The 26,206-nt window shown below is 32.5% G+C and overlaps 3 long non-coding RNA genes across 4 annotated transcripts in view; all 3 read left to right on the top strand.

Annotated features, from left to right (window-relative positions):
* Positions 1–24,851, top strand: part of LOC118680501 (uncharacterized) — a 43,650-nt gene extending 18,799 nt beyond the window's left edge. The window contains exon 3 of the long non-coding RNA XR_004976036.2: positions 24,764–24,851. This is a non-coding gene — a long non-coding RNA (uncharacterized lncRNA). The remainder of the gene's footprint in view (positions 1–24,763) is intronic.
* LOC118680502 (uncharacterized) lies at positions 1,244–1,898 on the top strand. The gene is made up of 2 exons (XR_004976038.2): positions 1,244–1,407; positions 1,464–1,898. It is a non-coding gene; the product is annotated as an uncharacterized lncRNA (long non-coding RNA).
* LOC118680500 (uncharacterized) lies at positions 12,429–14,391 on the top strand. Of its 2 annotated transcripts, XR_011396908.1 has the most exons (4): positions 12,429–12,612; positions 12,732–13,447; positions 13,504–13,620; positions 13,708–14,391. It is a non-coding gene; the product is annotated as an uncharacterized lncRNA (long non-coding RNA). The 2 variants fall into 2 exon arrangements; XR_004976034.2 differs by having other exon boundaries at positions 12,429–13,447.
* Positions 24,852–26,206: the final 1,355 nt, after the last annotated feature.

Genomic DNA, 26,206 nt, shown 5'->3' with positions numbered 1-26,206 from the left:
ACATGAGCTTTGTGATGATTTTTGTTTATGTTGGTGTATCCTCAATAACAATATATAATAATTTTGTTTCAAATACGTCCTTGTTTTTTGTAACAGCTACATTTTAATTTCTGACCTTATATATTTGTCTTTTTTAAATATTTTAATTTATACCACTGTATAACTATTTCATTCGGCTAACTTATATCATATATACGTTTGTTACATCGTAAACATGCCTCGAAAGTGTTCTAATGACCCCGTATTATGCGTGAGAGCAGGTATTAACTTTTAAATCCCAGCGTCGTGCTATTTAGACTATTTTGGATTTCCTGTGAGGAATCAATATAAGTCCTGAGTTTCCTATTAATGATGTGAACGTGTGTGAGACTTCTATTAGGTTGACCTAAAGAAGAACCCAGACATATGCGATAAACTCGTCTTCGGCACATAGTGCCGAACTGCCTGTGCCAAAGCCTCCTAAAGATGGCAGTGAATTTGTATATCTGAAAGAGATATTCCCTATACTCAGCGAAGCAAAAATTTAAGAGGGAATATTTGTAGGTCCACAAATACGGCTACTGGTAAAGGATACGAGCTTTAAAGAAAAACTGAAGGATCGAAAAAATTCGTTAGAAATTTTTTGTGAACGTTGTCCAAAATTTTCTAGGAAGCCATAGATCAAAAAAAAGAAAAAGACTTAATCAATGAACTTGTAATATCATATACAACTTTGTGGTGTAATATGTTCTTAAAGTTACAAATGCTGCTCCTATCTGGATTTCTTTCCGACAAATATTGGTACTGTGAGTGACGAACAAGGCGAGTGGTTGTTAATAAAAAAAACTTGTTGTTAATAATAAACTTTTCTAGTGTTAATTTTTTTAAGGTATAGTAATAAATTAATTAAAACCCCGGTAGTAAACAACATAATATTAAACGTTTGCAATATGTCAATTAACAAATAGACAATTTTTTGTAGTAATGAAAGCTCGCCTGGACCATAAAAGCGAAAATTTCGTATGAAGCGATTAAAGATATTCGATTTTCATGAAGAAAAGGAAGGGTGTAAATTAAGTGTAGTTAATATCCTATTACGGGTTTCAACGCCACTCATTTGAATTTAAGTTGTAGCAATTTAACTTTAGATCAACCCAACTCTTTTTGGTATTACGAACTTCAACTCTTATTCGTTGAAGTTTCATTAGTGTTGAAGATTTGAAAGATAATTTTACAGCTGAAAATTTTTAAACGAAAAATCAAAACTACTCAATTCAGTTTTTACTCATAAAAAGATGAATAGATATTAAAATTGACATTAGTTTTCATTTATATTACAATGACAAAAATATTGGCCGAAACTGATTTGCTGCGCATAGGAAAAAACCACCATGATCACTCAAGTCCATTGAAACTTCCCAACACCAAGTAAGCCAAAGTTTTTTCGTTTAAATGAGGAATAATTTTGTTTATTACTAAATTAGATGAAGGAATATTACCACAAACTCTCCGTTTTCTTGCCGCCGGTAGTTATCAAAGATGCATTTTAAATGATTTTAGCTTTGAACTGGAGCAACCTAAGATAGCTATAGTTGCTAAAAAACCTGCTTTTAAATATTATAAACAGTGAATTGGTGCGCTGTGGATAAAAAACAAATGACTGAAGAGGAGCGAAACGTATCAAAAATTTGATTTTACTTAAAGAGTACTATATTCTTAATACCACAAAAAAGTTGAAGTTTGACAACACTTCAAACGATTTTTTTTTACTGATTGAGTTGATATCGTTAATTCCAAATGCAGTTGAGTTGAAAATCGTAATAGGAGCCTAAATTTAATTGGCCTCTAAGGTTTATTTGTATGTACAAATTTTTCCAAATGCGAATTGAAATAAAAGCCAATGGTTTGATAATAATAAATTTGATAGTTTTGCAACAGACATGTTGGTAATCAAAGATTTTCTCAAGTGGCAACACTGATCTATTTAATTTTTGCTTTTTTGTACACATTATTTAAAAATGGTTGTCATTATTGATAGTATTATTAACTTTTCCATTGCTTGCATCCTTATTTTATGGAGAACTTTCGTTGGAAAGTTAAGCAATGAAACGAACTTAATACGTCTAGTACATCTAGAGATATTGTGTAAGTGCATGAGCAATTATTCATCCATATGCTTGGATCACCTCTTTACCAAGCCAAGTAGTTGCTTTTTAACCTGTAAAGAAAAAGAAATTTGATTTTAAGGAAACTATTGGAATAGTAATAAATTAAATTCTTATATAATAGCCTAAGTAAATATATTCCTGGTCAAATTTAGCAAAACAATTTTATTATAATTTTTGATTTGTAGTGCGTATATTTGATTTCTAAATTCATCATTCGTAATGTTCCTTTTCTATGTGATCTAACCATTTAATTTTGATTTCAGCACGGAGTTAAGAGGGGCACGACAATTCAGAGTAATTGCTGCCATTGCCGTATTTTGTAATATTTCTCCATCAACATTTAAGAGAAAATTGTTCAAATGCCATACTATAATGTACCATTTGCTTTTTAAGATAGATTTTTACTGTTTTATATGTATATCATAAAAATGGGCGCTTTTTTACTTAAGTCAACTGAAAAATCGGATTTGCAGGTACAGTCAAACCATCTCCTTGTACACGTTTTTTTATGTTAAATATATATAGAGGCTAGGGGACATATTGATACAATTTTATCCATTATCATCAAATGTTTAAATTTTTGGTAAATTCTGCTGCTTCAAAGTAATACAATACCCCTTTTCCAGAGTTAACATAGTTCCATTGTTCATACCCTTTGTAGTGTAGTTACGGAAATATTGTGATGAATGAAAAAAGAAAACTGAATTATTTGGAGTTCGTTCGATTTCCTTTTCATACTTCCAAATATCGAAACATATCACCGAATTATTGGTTCACATTTACTTATCCAAGTTAAGCCCAAAAAATTTAAAGAATGATAACATAGAACGTAGAAAGGAAAAACTGTGGTTTTATCGAGTTGAAAATTTAATTTTTTTTTAAATTTGTGAAAACGTAATAAGTACACAATAGTCACAAATAAAAAATTAAGATTTTGCGGACACAAACGTACCTTTTAATACCAATATTGTTACGACAAACCGAACAAAAAAAGGAAATTTCGTCAACAAGAAAGTAGCTGTTTTTCTTGCCAATGGCATAATTCGCCCTTCTCGATCTTTTTACAATTACCCAATAAACGACAAGTGATTGATTTTAGAAAAATGGCTATGTTCAGCTAACCACTCTTCAAGCAGTTCAGTCGTTTCTTGGTTTGGCAAGCTGCTATAGACATTTTATAAAAGATTTTTCTAATGTAAAGCAAACACTTAGCATATCAATATTCTCAAAGAAGAAAATGAAAAAAATACCTCTCAATCGAAAAAAATATAAATTCTCATTACCCAAAAGGCATAAAGCCATTCAGCACTCTGAAAGAGATGCCAGTACCCAAAGATGATACATTAGTATACCCAGTTTTCACGAAGCCTTTTGATATGGATGCATCGTCAAATGAATTAGACGCGGTACTTTTATAGGCGAGAAACCCATCTATTAAGACTTTAATAACTATCAAGAGAGAAACACTTTCTAATCAACTAAAAATATTTGGCTAGTGTTTGGGCTTTTCATTGAGAAACTATCTGTATGATATAGGTCAGATAAACACTTTTATTGATCACCAGCCTGTCTCTTCTGAGGTTTCGAACTAAAATCTGCTAACTATTGTAGCGCTCATAGAAATAAAACTAATCTTAAACAAATTTAAGCAATAGAAATAAAACTAATCTTGGCGAAAAAGGCAATAGAAGAAGTTAAGAAAATCATAGAAAGTATCAGGCACGAAACTCACTGAAAAAACAGGAGATAACCCAAAATATTGTCAATAACAGAATCGTTACGTAAAATCCACAATCTTTCATTCAGACCATCATCAGGACAATTGCAGTTCAATTACGTTAATATATAATAAGCGGTGGCTAAAATAACTTAAACTGTCTTCGATTCGCCAAGTGTTGGAGGATACCGAATCGAACAAACTATACCATAAATTCAAACAAACGAAAATACCCTGCACTAACATGACTTTTGACGCATGCGCAATTGGCGTGGGATGGGCGTGGCACCGTCCACTTTAGATGAAAACGTATATATCAGGACCTACTCGACCATGCTTACTTCCCGTACAACACAACTTTAAATTCCATCTGATTCTTTCACTTTACAGTATATAATTAAGAATCAAGGAATATTTCGCGATAAAACTTTGCTCGAATAGTGCCTTTAAGATATGCCACCTCGAGTCTAAAAGTTTTCAAAATCGTTCAAGCCCCCAGATACCTAATATGAGGACCCCAGTACCTATTTCTAACTTTTTAGCGGAAATATTGGTCCATCTGTAAGATATATTATTACATTATTCGATAGCGCCCCTTTGTGATACTGGTATGTCTGTGTGTAAAAAATGGATTGAATCGAGTCAATACCTCCCTTCGCCATGTATCTAATACAAAGATTTTTGAACTTCCGGTTTACTTTATACCACATATATCGGCCAATGTGTGAGTTATCTTAGTGAAAACGAACGTGTCTTGTTAATAACAACGCATATTTGTGCATAAAATAGATAAAATCAGGTTTAAACTTTTCCTACTGCCCATATAACTAATATCACGGTTTTCGAACGTCCAGTTGATTTTACTCCATATATATTGGTGGTGGCTGTACCTTAATTAGCCTCAGAGAGCATATTAATAATATTTGACATGTTAATAGTATGGGGTATTCTCAAAAATAGTTAAAGTGGGTCAATAGATCCCTTAGACCCCATATACCTGATATAAAATTTTCCAGCTTCCGGTAGGCCCTATTATTCGATATTATTATTCGAATTACCCCCATATAATACATATAATGATTTTCGTTTTTCTAACATATCTTATGACGAATATGTCGTTCAGTGTGTGATTTATATATTTATAAAATGGCTTGAAAATATGTTCTGAGCAGTGTCCAAATTAATACATACATATAATAGCATATATAATTATTTCTGACTTTCCACCTGACTTTAAATTGTACAGGTTGGTCAAAATGTATGATATATTAATGAAATTAAATGGACAACTTTCCTTGGAAAATATATGGCTTTCCACTGAATATGAATAGAATTGGTCTAGACCTTGGTTTAAACCTCATATCCCTAATATAAAGAATTCCAATCCTCTGGTTGACGTTTTCCACATCAACACATTATATTAAATTTAGCCGTTGAGTTTATATCACATATACATACATACATGATTAAAAATTATAAATAAAACGAATCATGTAATGTACTCACCTTTAATATATAAGTTAATGTTAATAAGATACCAAACTTTATTGTTATTCATTCACGATTGTGAATATAACGATCGTGAATATACATTTTTGCCAACACCAATGATATAAAATGTTCGTTTATACCCGAACTTATCCCTTCCTTACTGGTTTTTATATTAGGTATATATTTTTGCCGAAAATGGTTATATCAGTTCAATACTTCTCCTGATTCTCATATACCTAATATAGTGTATTCAAACTTTTCAGTTGACTTAAAACAGTTCATTTAGGTCAGGATGTGCGATATTTTGATAAAATTTATTGTTTTTTAACCACTAGCTGAATATGAATGAAATCGGTCTAAGCTGCTACTAATTTAACAGTACCCGCGCCGGCAGTTTCTGTTCCCTCATATACTCATTTTTTTTTAAATTTAGTCTCTTTGATTGAGTTTATATGTAAGCCAACAGAAGATATCTAAATGACATTCAACGAGAATTTATTGATTAGCATTATTTAACAATGATTTCAAATTATACGGATTTTTTATTTTTCATTATTCGGAATTGATGTACTGACGACAAAAAAGTTCCGAGAAGTTGCTAGGGAATAGAAGGAATGTTGCGGAAATATTTACAATTTGGTAAGATTTTCTATTGTTCTGAAATGCCGGCAACACATAACCTCCATTATTCATACATGCAGTCGCAATTCAGAATTTTTGACGCCACAGTTTTCCAGTATTTTATTTTGAATTAAGAACCTTGGAAAACCAAAATCCTTTTTTTCTAGTACTCCTGATTTTCGAGAAAAGAATTATAAAATTGAAACATATTATGTAAACATTCTGTTGTGATCGAATTTCAAAATATATGTACATACTTAAAATACAGAATTTAGTCTGCCTACAGTGCATATTAACGAATATCATTTAGTTTTAATTTTACAGAGTCGAAGAGAATCTTTAGAAGGGCTGGGTTACCAATGTTTGATAGAAGAACAGCACTAAAGGCAAAAAACGTCAACAAATTATTAGACTATTTTTAAACAAGCCAAGTGGATTATTGAGGAAATTTTATATGTAACTTTATTCATTTTTTTGTGATTTTCGCTATTGTTCATGTTTTATTTGATTAATAAATCCATAGGTTATTTCATAAATATTAAGTGTACAAAGCTTCTTAATTTAAACCAGTGAAAAGTAAGTAGATTTCGAGGGGAAAAACTTTCGACACTATTTTTTGAACTATCAAAGCTATCGAGTTGTCCGACTATCGATATTTTTGCAGCTCTACTATGAAATCAACATTTTAATGCAACAGAAAATTTTATATTAAATACATACATGTATGTATATTTAGCTGATATTATTCGGCGTCGTCTCTACCAACTTACAGAGGAAGGATATTGGTGTATTGTTCCACTCTTCTTTTACAGCTGTTATTAACTCCATTTTGTTGGTTATGTGTTGGTGTTTTAATTTTTCCCCTAAATATTTCCACACGTGTTGAATAACGTTCAAATCATCAGACTGCGAAAGAATTTTAAGCACACGGATACAGTAGTAATGGAGGCAAAACGTTAGGGTCGTTATGCTGATAAAAATAAATGCGTTTTTTGAACTTTCGAGCACTTTATTCTACATGTGTTTTCAGGAGATTCAAATAATAATTTTATCCTAATCCCCATCGATGATCTGAGATTTCATGATCCAGCGGCAAACATCGCACCCCATGACACTGCACAAAGGCCATGCTTTATCGTAGGTTTGGTCCTATGCGTTTCTGGATGAGCTTTCTTGCGGAGATACTTTTGGCTAGGAATGCAAACAGATTTTGCTTTTGATAACCAAATTATAATATCTCCTTTTTCAACGTAGGGTTTGCTAATCATAAAATTACAAATTAGCTAACGCAATAAACTTTTTGGTGAATTCCCTTAATTTAAAACTAATTTCGAAATTAAACTGAAGTTGGTTTCTGTTCAATTCCGGCGAACTTACGTCATACGACAGCGAGTTCCATTATTACTTCGGTATTGAATTCGATATTTTTCCAATTTATCCTTATTTTTTCTGAACTGTAGTTCATATTGTTGAAATGCTTTTGCTGATTATTCATTTGCACATAAGCCACTTTTTATTTAATTTCTCTAAGATTAATAAATTGTAATTTAGATTTATATATAGCGAATTGGTTAAATAAGTCAAATTCCAAAATCATGAGGATGACCTCGCCCAATGGTATTTCTGGTAATGAAAACATCTTTATGCAAATACCTCAGTCCTTCGGAAGTTGATTTGTACAGCAGCATACACTTTAAGAGAACATATAGCTATAAGTAGTACCTTCATAATTCATTTCTTATAGTCGAAGTAGTTAATAATAAATCCAATTCCAGGATAGAACCTCTGTTCCCCTGAATGAATTTATGTGTTTTTCATTATGAACATTCTTTGCTGTTAGCAGTTGACTGCATCAAATAAGCTGATAAGCTAATTCCAAAAATATTATTTTTTCCTTATAAGCTGATACTCACTGTATATCACACATGTTTTCATTCTGCTACGTTTCTTTTTACGATTTATAAATATTCTTAATTTTAATAAACTGATCATAAATCTAAACATATACCTACATATATGTTTGCAAATGTAGATGTCCAATGTAATCACGATTTTGTGATAATGCGTGTATTGCCTATTAGTCCTAGGAGAAAAATGATTCATCAAGATGTAAATAACATGGAGAATTTGCTCGAAGCATCAGAAGAGGAAAATTTTATTTCTTTGAGTTCACTTCATCCATTTATGAAAAAATTCCCGTTTCCGACAGCTTCGAGTATGGGCTAAATTTTAAGGCATATTGTTACAGGAAATGAAAGCAACTCAAAGTTAACAAATTCACGCATCTTCCACGACGACATCTATTTTTTCTGATATATTGGCATCCCATTCATTCCCCAGTCTTCAGTGTTTATCAACAACCGATTCCAAATAAATGTGTTATTAGTCTGGAGCCGACATCTGAATGGACAATTCAAAATGAAAATGAACAAATACAGAATTAAACAAGTAAGGAAGGGCTAAGTTCAGATGTAACCGAACATTTTATACTCTCGCAAAGTCAAATGGTATACTCGCTTGAGATTTCTTTGTGGATTGACCGATATTTTCGGTAGAAGGTCAACTATAGGCACTGGGGTCCACATATTCAGTACCTAGGGGCTTGAACAGCTTTGGTTCAGTTTAGACAATTTTTGGTCACAAGGTGGCATACTTTAAACGTATTATTCACGCAAGGTTTTACCCCGATATAATCATTGTTGCTTGATATGCATAGTGGAAAGTGAAAGAATCAGATGGAATTGAAAATGGTGTTATATGGGAAATAGGCGTGGTTGTAGTCCGATTTCGCCCATTTTCACACTGTAACCTAGAAATATAATGGTATGTACCGAATTTGGTTGAAATCGATTAAGCAGAGATATGGGTTTTCACCTAAAAGTGGGCTGTGCCACGCCCACTCACTAATTTTGAACGCGGTTCCTATAAAATCATCTTATACCATCCCAGAGATAAAATTCAATGTCTTTGGCGTGTTTAGTGCTTGGTTTATCGCGCTTTTAGTATTTTTTAACAGTACCGTTATATGGGGAGTGGGCGGTCTTGTCACCCGATTTCACCCATTTTTACACTGTAGGCAGAGGGGATAAAAACATTTGCTTCCAGTAAATTTTGTTATTATAGCCTTAGCGGTTTAGGAGATATGCATATTAAACCTATTAGGAGGCGGTACCACGCCCACGGTTTTAAACTGCAGATGCCCCTCCCTAATGTAATCCTGTGTACCTTGTATCTTTTTGCGGAGCTTAGTTATGGCAATTTATTTGGTTTTGATGAATGGCGTTTTGTGGGCGTGGCAGTAGTCCGATTACGTCCATCTGCAATACCAACCGTCTTACGGTACCAAGAAACATCTCTACCAAGTATCATAAATATATCTCAATTTTTACTCAAGTTTCCGCTTGCACAGACGGACGGACGGACAGACAGTCACCCGGATTTTAACTCTTCATCCTGATCATTTATATATATATAACCCTATATCTAACTCGATTAGTTTTAAATGATACAAACAACCGTTAGATGAACAAATATTTGTTTTTTTTAATTACCTCAGAGTAAGAAAAAGCCTCTCCTCCACGGATATAGATCTCTGAAAGTTTGTTGTACAGTGGTAGCAAATATCATATACATTTGCTAATATGTAGTCAAATGTTTTTATCTGCATTCTTGTATACTCGAAAAATTTACTTTCATTTACTCGCAATTGCGGATATAGAAAGGAAATTCGCCAAAAATTAATCTGTCTTTTTATATCACACATGTTTTTCTTCTGTTACGTTTCTCTTTATAATTTCTCAATATTCTTACTTTTAATAAACTGTTTTCCCGTAGTTGCAACGCAGAAATCAGTTGTTCTCTTTTGTTTTCATTACACCAATGTTGCCATTATTCTATTTGTATACTCGATTTTTCACATATTTAGTTTTTTAGTTATAATTTTTAATAATGTAAAAGCTCAAAACTAAAATCCAACTATTAAAATAGTTTACCTATTTATAAATAAGTGTATTCCACTGTGATTTTGAGTCATTTTAAGAATATTTCAAATATATTCAAGTTCATTTTTTAATTACTACAAAATATCAAGATTGGCAACCCTGCGTTGCAAGAGATTGCTCTCTCACTCTCAGCTCACTTGTTTCTATGGGAAAACTCCAATTTTCGCGGATATCCTATCGTACGGTCTGTTGAAGCGGACGGTAGAAGCGGTGCTAACTGATCATTTACATTGCGCTCTCATAAGATAGGTCGTATCAGCTGATTCGGGTTACGGTTTTGCGTCGGTGACTGTTTGTGCCTTAAAAATATCAACGACTTACTTCAATTGCTAATACTTTCAATGTTTAGATTTTCAGTATTTTTCAAATAAAATCCGAAATTGCCTCCTTATCAGTTTTGTATTTATTCTAGCTGTAGTGAAAAGAACTTATTAAAGCATACGTACTTATCTTTGTTTTGATAAAATAGATAACACTGGTCTACAGTGGTTTATATTTTAATCTACATTTTCGTATTACATTACAAAAATCAGAAAACAGGGAGCAAAATAACAGATATATTAATAGGGGCGGCTTTGCTTAAGGAATTATCGAAGCAAACGGAGAGACGTACATACCTATGTATGTCGAAAACATATTTTAATAAACGCATTTTGTAAGATTTTCTTATATAATCGACAATCTTTTTTTAAGGACGAGCAGTAATCTGCCATCATGTGTCGATCCAATCCACCTTGATACCTTTCTTCTAACACTTTTAGATCCTGGTGGAAAGGCTATCCTTATTCTTCACTATAATTTCCTAAATTATCCGAAAATATGTCCAGATGATTGCGCATATAGTCTAAATATGAGAATTAAAATTTGCTTTTAGGGCATGAAAATTTGTCACCGTATTTTACACAAATTCTTCATAATTATGGTTACCTACGAAATTAACGACTATCAACACAAACCTTTTCTAACATTTACTTTCCAGAATAGTTATAACTTTAATAAAGTCATAAATTGGCGAATTTGAAGACAATCAAATTTTTCACCTTTCAACTTTTCTATAATAAGCATCGAAAATATTCTATAAATGTAATTCAAATAATATCCTTACACGTCCAAAGCTCTGACCAAATGGTTTATCATTCCAAACTTGAACACATATTAAATCATTGGGTTCATTTTGAGAAAATAACCATAGAGTGGATGTTTAACTCTCCCATGTACTTCCACTGTTAGACTGTACGTATTTCTGGGAATTTACACATGAAAATATTTTAGGCGAATTGATATTATCATGCGAAAGAGATTATTAAAACTTTTTGCGAATGGATTCAGAAACCCAATAATTTTAAATTATTAAAAGTTCATTCAATTTTAACATCACCTCAACAATATTTTATGTTGTCAAAATAAAACAAATCTAAAAATTTAAATAACATAAGAGATAAAGATTTGTGGGTTCTTCTCGTATTTTAATTACATTTTAGCTTTTCTGGCTAAAATATAAGAATAATTTTATTTCGTCCGCGACTTGTTCATCTTTCAGCTGTCACTATGCAAAACAAGGATGACATGATACGCAACTCTTTGAATCGATAGAGCGCTGTGAAAGTCCACATTTTTTATACCATTTGACAGTGGAGCCGCTAAGGAAGGAAATACGTTTTGAGATTTTTAATGTATTTCTTGGGAATTTTTCGGTTTTCATATAACAGAAAAATATACATAATTAATATTAGTTTAACAAACTAGATATCCTAAAATGGGGTCCAAATATATGTACATGTTTATTTTAATCGCAAATGATTTTCAATTAACTGTTAAAGCTCAATTTAACAAAATATTTTAATATTTCAAAACACTTACCAGTTTTAAATGACCTAAACATTAACATTACTTATTTTTTATATACTCAATAAACAAATATCTTTTGTAAATTTATTAGGAAGTCAAAGTTTACAAAAAAAAAGACTAAGCCAAACAATACTCTGCGGCAAAATACCCGCTTTTTCTTAAAATCAAAACTATATTTAATCTCTTTAAATAAAGATTAGAAACACACGTAAAAGTCACTAAAAAATCTGAACTCATCCATGATGCAAATGAGCTTTTGCTTGCCAAACGGAGTGGAGACGATCAGTGCTGCTACATCTGTCGCGCTGTAAATCCGCACATCGAGAGCAAAGTGGTAGAGCAGAGAATTGAAAAATTCGGAAAAATCCGACAACACATATTTTCTACTACATAAAATGTCCTGAGGGTACTGTTTACATATGTATTTATAATATACGATATGAAATTACATAAAAGCATAGCAAGATTCATATTTACATGTACTTATATAACCAATTATATTGGAAAGTATGATGTGTTGCTCCAAATTTAAAAAAGGGTTCTAGAGCGTATAGTATGTGCGTATATAGTAAGATTGCAGTTTTCAAAAATAAAAAGTTTGAAAACATCATTTAGTCGAATTTAACTTCAATATTATCACAATTTTTCGTTTCATAAACAATCAGCAACTTTTGCAATATTTCGTGTTTGAGGCAAATTATTGTCCATCGTAAGACGTGTTCAAAGGCGTTCCATTCGGCTATAATATACATTTACATAAAATATAAGGATACTTACTGCTTCTTAAGTATTGATTGATTTTTAATATTATTCGAGCTAACGCTTTTTAAGCGAAAGTTAGAAAGCAAATATATCTTTTGACATGAAACGTTCAAAATTCGGAAAAATCCGCGAAAACTTTTGCAGGCTCGAAAAATCCGGCGAATAAATCCGCAGATCTGGCAGCACTGGAGACGATCAAATTAACGGCCGTCAAATAAAAGTATAAAAAATTTTTGATTTTCATCAAACAGAGCCGACAAAAGCCGATGACACCAATACACTTAAAGCGTTTAATGGAATTACTTGATCGCCTGAAGGGCACCTTAGAGCATGCGAATTGCTTTTGAAACGATGATGCTTTTGAAACGAGATGTTCATTGTGTAAAACAGGACATTTTGTAGACTAGTATCTCTCGTATATTCATGTTTATTTTTTATTAAAACTTTAAAACCTTCTGAATAACTTTTCGCATTTTTTCGGAAAGGAACCTGCGCAAAAAAGGTGGACAGAATCCTAATCATGACTAAAAAAATAAATTTTAATGCCAACAAGCCGATAATTGATGAAAATATAAGATATGTGTGCATTAATCATAAAAACAAGAGAAATTCGTAAACTGGGCATTTGAAAACATTAAAATTTGCTAACATATCTTGTTCAAAACAAAAAAAAATGTTTTGTAGAGCTCTGTAATTACTTGTGGCAGTTATATCATCAATGTTTGAGGAAATTTCACATATCTTGAATGTATGATCAGTAAAATTTCTTATACTGAAGTAATAATTACATTTTGTATGTACCATATTAGCAAGTTACAATTGGGCTAAAAACAACATATCAATGTAAAATTATGCTTATGGTAGAGTACAGAAATTAATACATGTTTATATATCGTTTACTAATTATCCTTTACAGACGTTCGCTCAAACATAATGTCATGTACAATCATGATCACATGAAAAATTTGTAGTCAACCCGAAGGAGAAAACTGCGGCAATACCGAACAACCATTTTGTGCGTTATATATTTTTGGTAATATATGGTTTAGTTAACAATTGAACATGCATTGAAACGCAAAAAGAAATTTTTAATTTCCTTTACAACTTTTATTTTCAAAAGCAATCATTGCTGTACTATGCGGTATATATACATAGTATGTAATACAAGCGTACAAAAATATATACTTATGTACATAGGGGATAGAGTCGACGAACTAATGACTTCTATAAGCTACAAGTAAACTGTTGAATAAAAGATATGTATACTGTTAGAGAACAGAAGGTGGTTGTTAAATGATATGGTCTCACGCCCACTAACTATGCAGTCAGCAACAGCAGAAAAGCCGCATAAAAATCGATAATTCTCATTTGTTTCAAACGACTGTAGCAACATCAACAGTTACAACGTCTGCAATAAAAGAATAAAAGTGGCATAAGCAATATTCCGAAAAGCAGTTAGAAAGAATGGTAAAATGGTGCTTTATATCACTTTACATATTAATAGTTATGCAGGATGGATGGGAAAGCACAAACTGATTCAGTTATAAATTAATATATTAAACTTGGGCTTTGTATTGGAATTAAGTTAAACATATAAACTTCGCGGGTCGTTAGTATCTGAGCGATGCCACGCCCACAACAGATTACCAGTCAAAATTTTACGAATTACTACAATTATGCTATCAATTAAAATATAAAATTGTTGTAAAAGGTGTCATTCATTAGTAGATAAAATTTTTTATAATGTACATACGTATTTTCATACAAAAAAGACAATATTACGGTTATGTAAAAATTTTTAAAATGTACCTTTGTATATTTCCACTACATCTGACATAAGCGTAGTACTATTTTATTTTGTATAGAGAGCTACCCTCTAGCCACATAAAGGGTAAAGTCAGCCCCAATAGGGCTACCAGAGATTTTTTAAAGTTTTTATAAGTTTCTTAATGTCTAAATGACTATTCCAACCGACTGTACGTGTGATCGTTCATCACTTTCTCACGCAAAGGCTTTATGGCAACAGTGTTTGTCTGTTAGTTCCGCGCAAATTCTTTCAATGTATAAGTATTCATTTATTATATTAGGAATATGAGGTTTATACCAAGGATTACACCAAATCCTTACATATTTAGCGCTAAACCATTAATATAATTCTATGATTTTTAGGAAAACTTATCCACTTAATTGGGTACAGAGAAAGGTCTACGCTTTTGCATTAACCTTTGACATTTTAAGGTATACTCGAGAACATATCTTCTAGCAATTTTTTAAATAAATAACACACACTGACCGACATATTCGGCATAAGGTTTGTCAAAATAACAAAAATCATTTTATGTACATACATATGTAGTATATGGGAATTTGAATATTTCGTATACTAAATTAACTTTTTTTCGGCGTTGGACTATAGTATAACCAATATTATACATTCACTTAAGTTTTCTAACGATATCGTACATATTGACCGATATATGCGGAATAAAGCTAACCGGAAGTTTGAAAATCTTATATTAAGTATATGGGAGATAGGAGTAGTATTGACCCGTTTTATCTGTTTTTGGCATTACTACATATTGCTAACGGAAAAAATGCTCTCTGAGTTTCATTCAGGTACCTCACATACCATCAACAACATACAAGGTGTGTTCAAAAGAAAAGGTGATTTTTAAATTATTTTTGAAAAGTACTTATTTATTCAGCAATATCTATTTTGTCCCCTTCAAAGTAGTCCCCCTCGGTTATATTACACTTATGCCAACGCTTCTTCCAATCCTTGAAGCGCTTCTGTAATGGGCTTTTTGGTATGGCCATCAGATCTTTTTCCGATTCTGACTTGTGCGCATCAATTGTGGCAAACGTTTTCCTTTCATTAGTTTCCTTAGTTTTGGGAATAGGAGAAAATCACAGGGCGCCAAATCTGGTGAATACATTGGTTGAGGCGTGATTATGGTTATTCAACAACTCCTAAGCGATACTAATGGGCAATTGCTTTTGCTCAAAATTCAACAAGTTCGGAACAAACTTCCCTGCTACACGTTTCATGCTCAAAACATTCGAGAAAATTTAATGGCATAAGCCGATTGATATGCCAACATCCTCTGCATTTTCTCTAATAGTGATGCGACTATTTTCAAGAACAATTTTTTAACTGTTTCGATGTTTTCTTTGCGACGTGGTCGCACCTCCAGGATGCTCATCGTCATCAACATCTTCTCAGCCTTCTGTAAAGCGCTTGTACAGCTTATAAACACTTTTTTGAGACAAAGTGCACTCACCGAATGCCACAGTCAACATTTCAAGTGCCTTGGAGCACTTTATTCCATTTTCAACGCAAAATTTAATTCATATTCCTTCATCGATTTCAATAAAAGTTCAGAAATCGAAGAGCACACAAAAACGTGACTAACCTTTTCTGTTGTCAAAAACAAACTACTAATCGAAATTGGCTCCTAATGTAAACACATGATAAACATATGTATACGATTATAACAAAAACCAAATATCGATAATCAAATATATGCAGCCCTCGAAAATCCAAAATTCACCTTTTCCTTTGAACACACCTCGTATACCGGACACCGGATATTTGAAAATCCTGATATTAGTTACATGGGGCTTGGGCAAGTCTTTATCAGATTTTATCAATTCAGATTCAACAAATTTTTTACATACAGACATAATATTATCCGGAAAGAATTCTCTCCGAATTCCAATTATATATCTCATACATTGAACAATAATTTCGTTAAAAAGTCAACCATCGACACTGGGATCCACCCCTTCGGTACAGTTATGGACCCATTTTGGCAATTTTTAGACTTCAAATGAAATATCTTGAGAGACCTCTTTTTGCAAAGTTTAATTTCGATATATTCATCAGTGCTTTATTTGTATACAAGAATCTCAAAGCATCAGATGGAATACAAATTTGTGTTATATGGGAAGTAAGCGATTGCGCCTCTTTTCGCACTGTACCATAGGCCTGCCAGGATAATGTTACTTGCCAAATTTGGTTGAAATCAATTAAGTAGATCACGAGATATGGGTATTTACCTAGAGTTGGGCGGTACCACGCCAATTGTCCAATTTTTGTATTGGCTCCGATTTCTTGCTGATTTTGTCATCAACCAATATATTATATTTGTATTATTATGGTATTTATGAATATTGGTGTACGAGTAAATAAGGTGAGGTTATTGAAAGTTTAAGTTTTGTAGAAACGGAAACAAATTCTGAAGATCAAAATTAATAAACTTGTAAACCAATATGCATATGCAAGTAAGTTTGGTTACATACATATGTTTGGGATTTTGAAATGAAAATATTCCATTTTGCTCCAAAAAACGTTAAGAGATCGGTTAAAACTCCTTTGAGTGCATAATAAGTTCTAGTGCAATACTAGAGTGTAGTATTATATTTATTTTTTACTTGGTGTATTTTAAGTCACTCAATTTTGTTTACAACTTCACGAAACTCGAATAAAAAAGCGGCCATTGTTATGTTGTACGCTTATCAGATCAATCAAATTCCAAACATAAACTGACAGCTTATTTTTAAGTCCCCGTAGAGTTTAAGATAATTGTTACACACGCTAAAAACGGTAAAAATAAATAGATATTTATATCCAATTGCATATACATATAAGAAAAAAAATTTAAAAAAAAAAACTTATTTTAAAACGGGTTGCAGCTAAATTTCCTAAAGTAATTCATAATTTTCAGCAGAGGTAACAAAAGTACAACGCAAAATAACAGCATTTGATACTGGAACCGACTTTATGTCAACTATCTCCCGGAGTCCCGATATTCATATTTTTTACTACCGAATGATACAATGCTGGCGCGATACAAGCCAAACCAAGTAGGACGAAATTTTATAAATTGTGTATATGAGGAGGAAGTTATTGGTTTTAAGACCAAGGTTAACTGCAAAGTCGGGAATCACTATATCGGGCATATTGGGGTAGGTCTGAGCTGATTCCATTTCATTATTAAACTACATAAAGTACACTAGAATAACGTAAATTATAATAAAAAGTACATGAGGGCTAAGGCAATTTGTGGACCAGGTTACTATTACCAAGAAAAGATCTTCTTTGAATTGCATTAAGATATCTCTTAAATCGACTGATTTAAAAACAAGTAAGGAAGGGCTAAGTTCGGATGTAACCGAACATTTTATACTCTCGCAAAGTCAAATGGTATACTCGTTTGAGATTTCTTTGTGGATTGACTGATATTTTCGGTAGAAGGTCAACTATAGGCACTGGGGTTCACATATTTAGTACTTAGGGGTTTGAACAGTTTTGGTTCGATTTAGACAATTTTTGGCCGCAAGGTGGCATACTTTAATTGCATTATTCACGCAAAGTTTTACCCCGATATAATCATTGTTACCTGATTTGCATAGTGGAAAGTGAAAGAATCAGATGGAATTGAAAATGGTGTTACATGGGAAGTAAGCGTGGTTGTAGTCCGATTTCGCCCAATTTCGCACTATGACATAGAAACATGAAAAGAACGTTATGCACCGAATTTGGTTGAAATCGGTTGAGCAGATCTCAAGATATGGGTTTTCACCTAAATGTGGGCTGTGCCACGCCCACTGTCTAATTTTGAACGCGGTTCCTATAAAGTCATCTTATACCATCTCAGAGATAAAATTTAATGTCTCTGACGTGTTTAGTGCTTGATTTATCGCGCTTTTAGTAGTTTTTAACAGTACCGTTATATGGGGAGTGGGCGGAGTTGCCACCTGATTTCAACTATTTTCACACCGTCAATAGAAGTGCTAAAAACATTTGCTTCTAGTGAATTTTGTTATTATAGCATTAGCGGTTTAGGAGATATGCACATTAAACCTATTTAAGGCGGGACCACGCCCACTTTTTAAAAAAAGTTTTAACTGCAGATGCCCCTCCCTAATGTGATCCTATGTACCAAATAACCGTCTTGTATCTTATTGCGGAGCTTAGTTATGGCAAGTTATTTGTTTTTGATTAATAGCGTTTTGTGGGCGTGGCAGTGGTCCGATTACGCCCATCTGCAATACCAACCGTCTCACGGTACCAAGAAACATAAAGTTTCATAAAGATATCTCAATTTTTACTCAAGTTAGAGCTTGCACGGACGGACAGACAGTCACCCGGATTTCAACTCGTCTCTTCATCCTGATCATTTATATATATATAACCCTATATCTAAATCGATTAGTTTTAGGTGATACAAACAACCGTTAGGTGAACAAAACTATTATACTCTGTAGCAACAGGTTGCGAGAGTATAAAAAAAGTGAGCCATAGACACTGCGTTTCACATACTCGATACCAGAGAATTTGTTAAGGTCTGATTTCGACATTTGGGTGATTCCGATATCCTCTTTTGTGCTTAATTCCGAAATTGTACAGTGAAATAATAAGATGGAATTTAAAATTGTGCTATATTGGAAGTAGACGTGGTTGTAGTACGATTATGCTTAATTTAAAACTGTTGTATAGTATAAGAATATAATGCTATGCACGAAATTTGGTCGAGCAGGTTCTGAGGTATGAGATTTCAACTTAAAATGGGCAGCGTCGCCCCATTATCCAATTTTTATATAGATGCCGTTGCAGCCTCTTCGTGCCATTGTTACTATTAAATTTAATGCTTTCTCCTATTTGTAGCAGGTAACGTAGGAGCTTTCAACATAATCTTTGCATCGGAGGTTATTATCAGAACGACTTTTTCGCAGCAAGTTTGATTGTCATAGAAGTAATTTTTAAACCACAGATGGTTTTTAGTACGTATCGTCTACCAAATTAAAATTTTTTATCTTCATTTTTGACTACCTTATTGTTCTACATAAACAGCATTTTGTTGGTGTGGCAATGATCCAATGACGTTTGCCTCTAATCGAACATTTTATACTCTCACAATGTGCAAGAATCAAAGGCGGGGAAATATTGTAGTTTAAGTTGTTGGCAAAACTGTATATGAAACAAGTAAGGAAAGGTTAAGTACGGGTGTAACCGAACATTTTACACTCTTGCATCGTGTAAGGATACCTCAAAGCACTATTTGTGCAAAGTTTTGTCCGAATATATTCATTGTTACTTGATTTGGAAAGTGAAAGAATCATATGGAATTAAAATTTGTGCTGTATTGGTAGTGTATAACATTGTAACATGTTGCAAGAGTATAAAAATGTTGAGTAAGAACTTTCATTATTTGACGAAGCCGTGCATGGATTACAATCAAATTTGATATACTTATTATAGGTCGTAAACACACTTATGTAGTTGCATTACTATAGTTTGCCAAATAACTTAAATGAGATATATGTGATATAAACTCAACCAAAGCGGCTAAATTTAATATATTGGGTATATGAGAAAAAAAGTCAAGTCACAAGTATCGGAAATCGTTATATTAAGGATATGATATTTAAACACAGTATACCATAGACCAATTTCAATCATATGTACTGCTAAACAACAATATATAAAATATCACACATTTTGACCAACATAAACCCTTTAAAGTTTTGTTGCATCTTCCAAGAAAACGAAAATTATGATATTTAGAGTATCGAAGTTGGGGTATATCGTGGAAGAAATCGACACATTTCTATAATATATATGTAGATGTATATAAAAATTACGTGGCAAGTTTTGTCCGGTGTTATCTCCTAAACTACTAAACCGATTTTAGTAAAATTTAGCACATTGTGTCCAGGTGGACCCAACATAAATGATAGGATAGTTTACATCTCAAATATTAAAAATCAAAAACAATTCATGAAAAATATATATTTCTAAACATAACCATGTTTTCAAAATTTAAAAAAAAAAATTAAATTAAATTTTCAGTAAAATGCCAAATGAAAAATTCATTATTTTCCCCATTGACAAATCAAGTACAATCCCTTGGATTTTCATACGTGTTAGCCTTTATTCGTAATAATATTCAATATACGCGCTATAATATAAAAAAGAAAACGTAAATTATCTAGATATACTCGGCTGTACTGACATCACATAATCTTCGGTTGAAAATTATTCAAAGTAATTTCAATTCACCTCAATTATGCAATAGTATACGTTTGGTAATCAAAAAGATTACAAGAAATGTTATTGCAACTATTTTGACTGGAAAATTTAAGAAGGAAAGGTACTCTTGCCACGTTCTCCAATGATAATGTCACAATGTACGATACAAATAGAGCTGAATTAAATTGAATTCGAAAATTTTTATAATTAAGAGCTGTATATATTATTGTTAAAAATTAAGAATGATATAGCCTCTTTCAATATATTAAATGTTATCAACTAACCACTTTCATAATTACTCATTTGTTTCAAACTTGAATATAAAATAAAAAAATCAACATATTGTATTTTATGTTTAATAACAAATCGAAGAAAATTAGTATCAATCAGTTTCAAATTCGGAAGTGCTCCGCGGGATTACTTTTTACACCGGAAATAACGTTTTCGCTTTTATTCATAAATACAATTTTGCTGTATTGAATAGTTTATAATTAATGAAATATCATAAATATTGATTGATAAATACGGTATAAAGTCAAGCAGAGGTTTGAAATTCTTATATTGGGTAATATTGACCCGATTTTATCCATTTTAGACATCACAACATATTATTATCATAAAAAAACCATTTTATGTTAGATAATTAATATAATATATACATACATACATATGTATGTATCAAATTTGGTGGAAATTGATGAAGTAGTTCCTGAGATATACAATTACTCCTAAAAGTTGGCGGCGGGTTCACTGTGTGAAAACGTGCGAAAATATTTGACCTAAGCAAATTTAGTTAACATAGTTTTAGTGGATAGTAAGATATGTACATTAAACTAATTAGCGGACAGGTTCCCGCACAGTTTTAAATAAAAATTTTAACCGCAAATGGCCTCCTTTACTGCGACTCGCTGCACCAAATTACAGTTTTGTATCTTAATTTGCGACTAAATTATGGTTTTTCATCAGTTTTGGATTAACCCGCAAAAGTTTTTAATTATCTAACAAAGACATTTGGGATACAAACTCTTTTCGACCTTAGAAAGGATGATTTTTATGATATGAAAGTTTCGAACTGCGGCCGCCAAGCTTTCATTATTTTTGAAATATTGGTCAATAATAAAGACACGTTGTTCTATCGTGTAACGCTTCATTTTTACTAAGCTTAAACTGTTAGCTGTCGATTGTTTTTTTTAGAATTGTCAACACTTTACTACACAAATGGCGGCAAATTTAAATATTGCGTTAACTTTGGGACACCCTATATTAACGGTTGAAGTTTGAGTATTTTAAAGCAAATTTGTTTTTTTCTTTTGAATTTCATAACTCAATGAAAATACATAATTTTAAATTGCAAAACTCCCGAAGCGAAAGAAAAAAAACAATATTTTTTTGCCCTACCCTAATATACATATATGTACATTGGGCCACATTCATATAGACATACGTGTATATACAGTCTCCATCTTAGCATAAACTGAGCTACCAATTGACGGCCGCATATAAAAGCCGATCATAATTAAGCTGGAAAAGATTTTTATTAAGTAATTAGAACTTGTTACTCAATAATAATAATGATAACCAAACGATTAAATAACAAGTAAGGAAGGGCTAAGTTCGGGTGTAACCGAACATTTCATAGTCTTGCAACTTGCGAGGTTCAAAGCTGGGGAAATATAATTTGTAAAAAAGCTTGCCCACTTTGTTCCACTAAAATGTCACACATTTTGAGCGACCTAAACGTTTTAAAGTCAGGTGGAAAGTCAAAAACCACTATAATGGAGATTTAGGGGACTAGAAAAGTTGCGGGCTGTTTACACAAACTTTTGGCATTACTCATGTATACTTAAAAAAATATTTGAAAACAATTTTATAAATATATAACGCATGCACTGACCTATATACATACTCGGCATAAGGTTTGTGAGAATAACAAAAATCATTATATTTAGTATATGGGAGTTTGGGTAATTCGTAGACCAATTTCACATATTTTCGGCATGTAACTATGGTATATTATAATTATAATAATATTATACGTTCAGTTACATATTGACCGATATATACGGAAGTTTGAAAATCTTGTTTTAGGTATAGGGGTAGTATTGACCCGCTTATATCCATTTTTGGTATTACTACATATTATTAGCAGAAAAACGAAGCTCTTTGAGTTTTATTAAGGTACCTCACATACCATCACCGATATATGAGGAATAAAGTTAGAAGGAAATATATGGAGTCTAAAGGAAATATTGGTCTGATTCAACCCATATTTGACATACAGATTGACCGATCAATTTGATATTCGGTATCATGGGGCTTGGACAGTTTTTGTCCGATTTAGACAATTTTGGGTTATAAGGTGACACACCTCAAAGCCACTATTCGTGCAAAGTTTTATCCGCAACATTGATTGGTTCTTTATTTGTATACTGAAAAGTGAAAGAATGAGATGAAATTTAAATTAGTGTTATATGGGAAATATACGTGGTTTTTGTCTGATATCGCCCATTTTTATGTAATGTAATGCACTTTTAGGATAATATTTTCTATCGAATTTGGTTGAAATCGGTCGAGTAGGTCCCGAGATATGGGTTTTCCTATAAAAGTGGGGTTGCCACCGACTTCTTTGACGCCCCCTTGGGAGTGGATGGGGTTATAATTCGAATTCATCCATTTTCACACTGTCGGCAGAGTTGCCAAAAGGATTTGCCCTGAGCAAATTTGGTTATTATAGATTGAATGATTTAGGATATATGTACATTAAACCTATTAGAGGTTATGTCCACTTTTTCAAATAATTTTAAACCATACATGCCGCTCCTAAATAACAGCCTTTTATCTCATTGTGGAACTTAGGTATAGCACTTTATAGGTTTTCGATTAATGGAGTTTTGTGGTCGTGGCAATTGTCCGATTCCATTCATCTGAAATATCAACTCTCCATGGGAACATCAAGATATCTCAATGTTTACTCAAGTTATCGCTTGCACGGACTGACGGACAGACAGTCAACCGGATTTAAACTTGTCTCGTCATCCTGATCATTTATATATATATATATATATAGCTCCATAGCTATCTCAATTAGTTTTAGGTGATACAAACAATTGCTAGGTGAACAAAACAATTATACTTCGTAGCAACATGTTGCAAGTAACAATAAACTAAAATAAAATTGATACGCAAAGAAGATTTATACATACATATGTATGTATATATACATATTAACGCTGCAATCAGTTTAATATCGTATATCTTAAAATATCTCCAAATCATTATTAAAATATGCAATTTAAAACTATGGGAAATACCAACCATATTTGAAGCTAATATTCCATCTCTGCTGTATACACTGATACATGCACTTAAATATTTTTTATTTTATATATCTTATTTACACAAGTACTATCTTTTACTTCCAGTTTGCTTTAATTAACACACGCACATTCGATTTCTAACTTTTAAAATAATTTATTATAAAATAATTTATGCACTTATTTCCTTCGGCTACTTGTATATACCATTACATTCGATAAAAGCATTTGGCACCTTAAGTTGTGTCTATGACTTCCATTCGTTGCCTTTCGCGCTGATGCTGGAGCGTCGGTTTTCATGCATCGTTTTTTCCACTTTATGCCTTTTTACTTGTAATATTTCTTCATTTTTTAAATTCTTCACTACACTTGCAGTGATATATCAGTGGGGACTCGAGTCCATTTTATTCACTGTACGCTGTACGCTTTATGTACCTTTTTGTTTTTTATTTTCACTATTTAACGACGTATGAACTCTGTCGTTATCACTACACTCCACATGGTACTCACACATGTACATATATACTCGCATAACGTAGTAGTAGCATTCAAATCAAGTAGTATATAAAATATGTATATGCAAACACCATGCATTTGCTCATCACTTCCTCATTGCACTTTCCCCTTCCACTCCTATTCCTTACACGCTGACACATTGAATTGAGTAAATGTTGAAAATGCGCAGACTCTCTCAAATTCTTTAAATTTTTTCTCAACCCTCTTTCATTGACGCGATATGGTAGGATAATTACATATTATGTCAATCGCTGCGGCTTCTCCTTTCCATTATCTCGTTCCACGTCTTCTTCCGTTCGTTTATTTTCCAGACACAACCGAACACAGTCAGCCTCGAACAGCAACTGATTCTGCATTGTGGCGGGCAGTAATAATTTTAATCAGGACGAAACACGTAGGTGGAGTTCGTGTTAGCGCTAGATGTACTCGTGTTCATCTGGTGGATGCTGTCTCATGTGAGTGAAACTTTATTCATGAAAATAGGGAGGTGTTCATTTTATACCAATTTATTAAATTCATTTTATCCGTTTGTAAAAGTGAACTCATATAAACGACATTTTATGTTAATGTTTTGTTGGCTGAAAAACAAATTTTCACAGGGTACTCAAACTTACAATATCTGAAATTATCAATACTATAAAACGTTTGCTAATTTTCCTCGAAATTTGTAAGGCAGAAAAACCGCAGTCGCAGATGGTTAATTTCCAGAATATCTAAGGGAGATTCTTTTTGGATATAAACGATACATCGAACAAGCACATATTGAGTTGAAAGACAGTGTCAAAATATTGGTAAGATTAATAAGAATGCAGATGGTCGGAAACGACTTACCATACAAGAAATGGTGTATTCAGGTTGGAAAAAAGTACAGCCTAGGGTCGGGACATTTCAACAATGTCTCTGTGTGTCATCTGTCCAAATGCGACAATTTTGTTTATTAACTTGTCCACTCAACCAACAGTGAGCTTTATACCATATATTACTAGGCGACGAGACTGAGAAATAAAGAAAGTTAAAAAGCTGTTTTCTGAGTACGTATTACAATATATAAATAAAGCAAAAAACTGAGTCCATTGCGTTGCTGCAAACCCAAACAAGCCAAATTCAGCTTAACACATCATTTTTGAAGGAAGCCCTTGTGGCAGAAAGTGTACATGAAATATAATATTTGCGCCTTCTCTCAACGAAGAATATTTCCGGGTCCTGCTACACAAAAATGGCAATTTTATCAAATATTAAGTCTCAACATGTCTTTTATTTTCCGAACGGGCAACCATGTCGGATGAGTGATGCAAATATTAGATTTGATAAATAAGTCCTTAATAGTATAATTTTTTTTTTAAATTGAAGCGAAAATTTTTTTGAAATTAAAAATAAATCTTTTGAAACGAAATAGACCTAGGCTAGGGAATATTTTGACCTGATTTTATTCAGTTTTTGAGTTACGATGTATCATTATCATAAATAGATGCCCTTTAAATTTTATTTAGAAACCTCACAGATTGACCAATATATAAGGTATGAAGTGAAATCGGATGTTAGAAGTTCCGTATATTTAGTATATGGGGACTAGAGGAAGTATTGCCCTGATTTCATCCATTTTAGGCAAGAGGATGGGCTGTTATTAGAAATATACTACTAACGTTCGGTAAAAAATTATCCATATGCACTGGGCTACACATATATAGTGTCTGAGTATGGTAAATAAGCGTTATTGTAATCGAATTTCGCCCATTTTCTCAGTGTATAATAGG

This window comes from Bactrocera oleae, chromosome 6 (genome assembly GCF_042242935.1).
Source record: "Bactrocera oleae isolate idBacOlea1 chromosome 6, idBacOlea1, whole genome shotgun sequence".
In the NCBI taxonomy this organism is placed as follows: Eukaryota; Metazoa; Arthropoda; class Insecta; order Diptera; family Tephritidae; genus Bactrocera; species Bactrocera oleae.
Note: the sequence above shows the minus strand (reverse complement) of the source record. Positions and strands in the feature narration are given on the sequence as shown.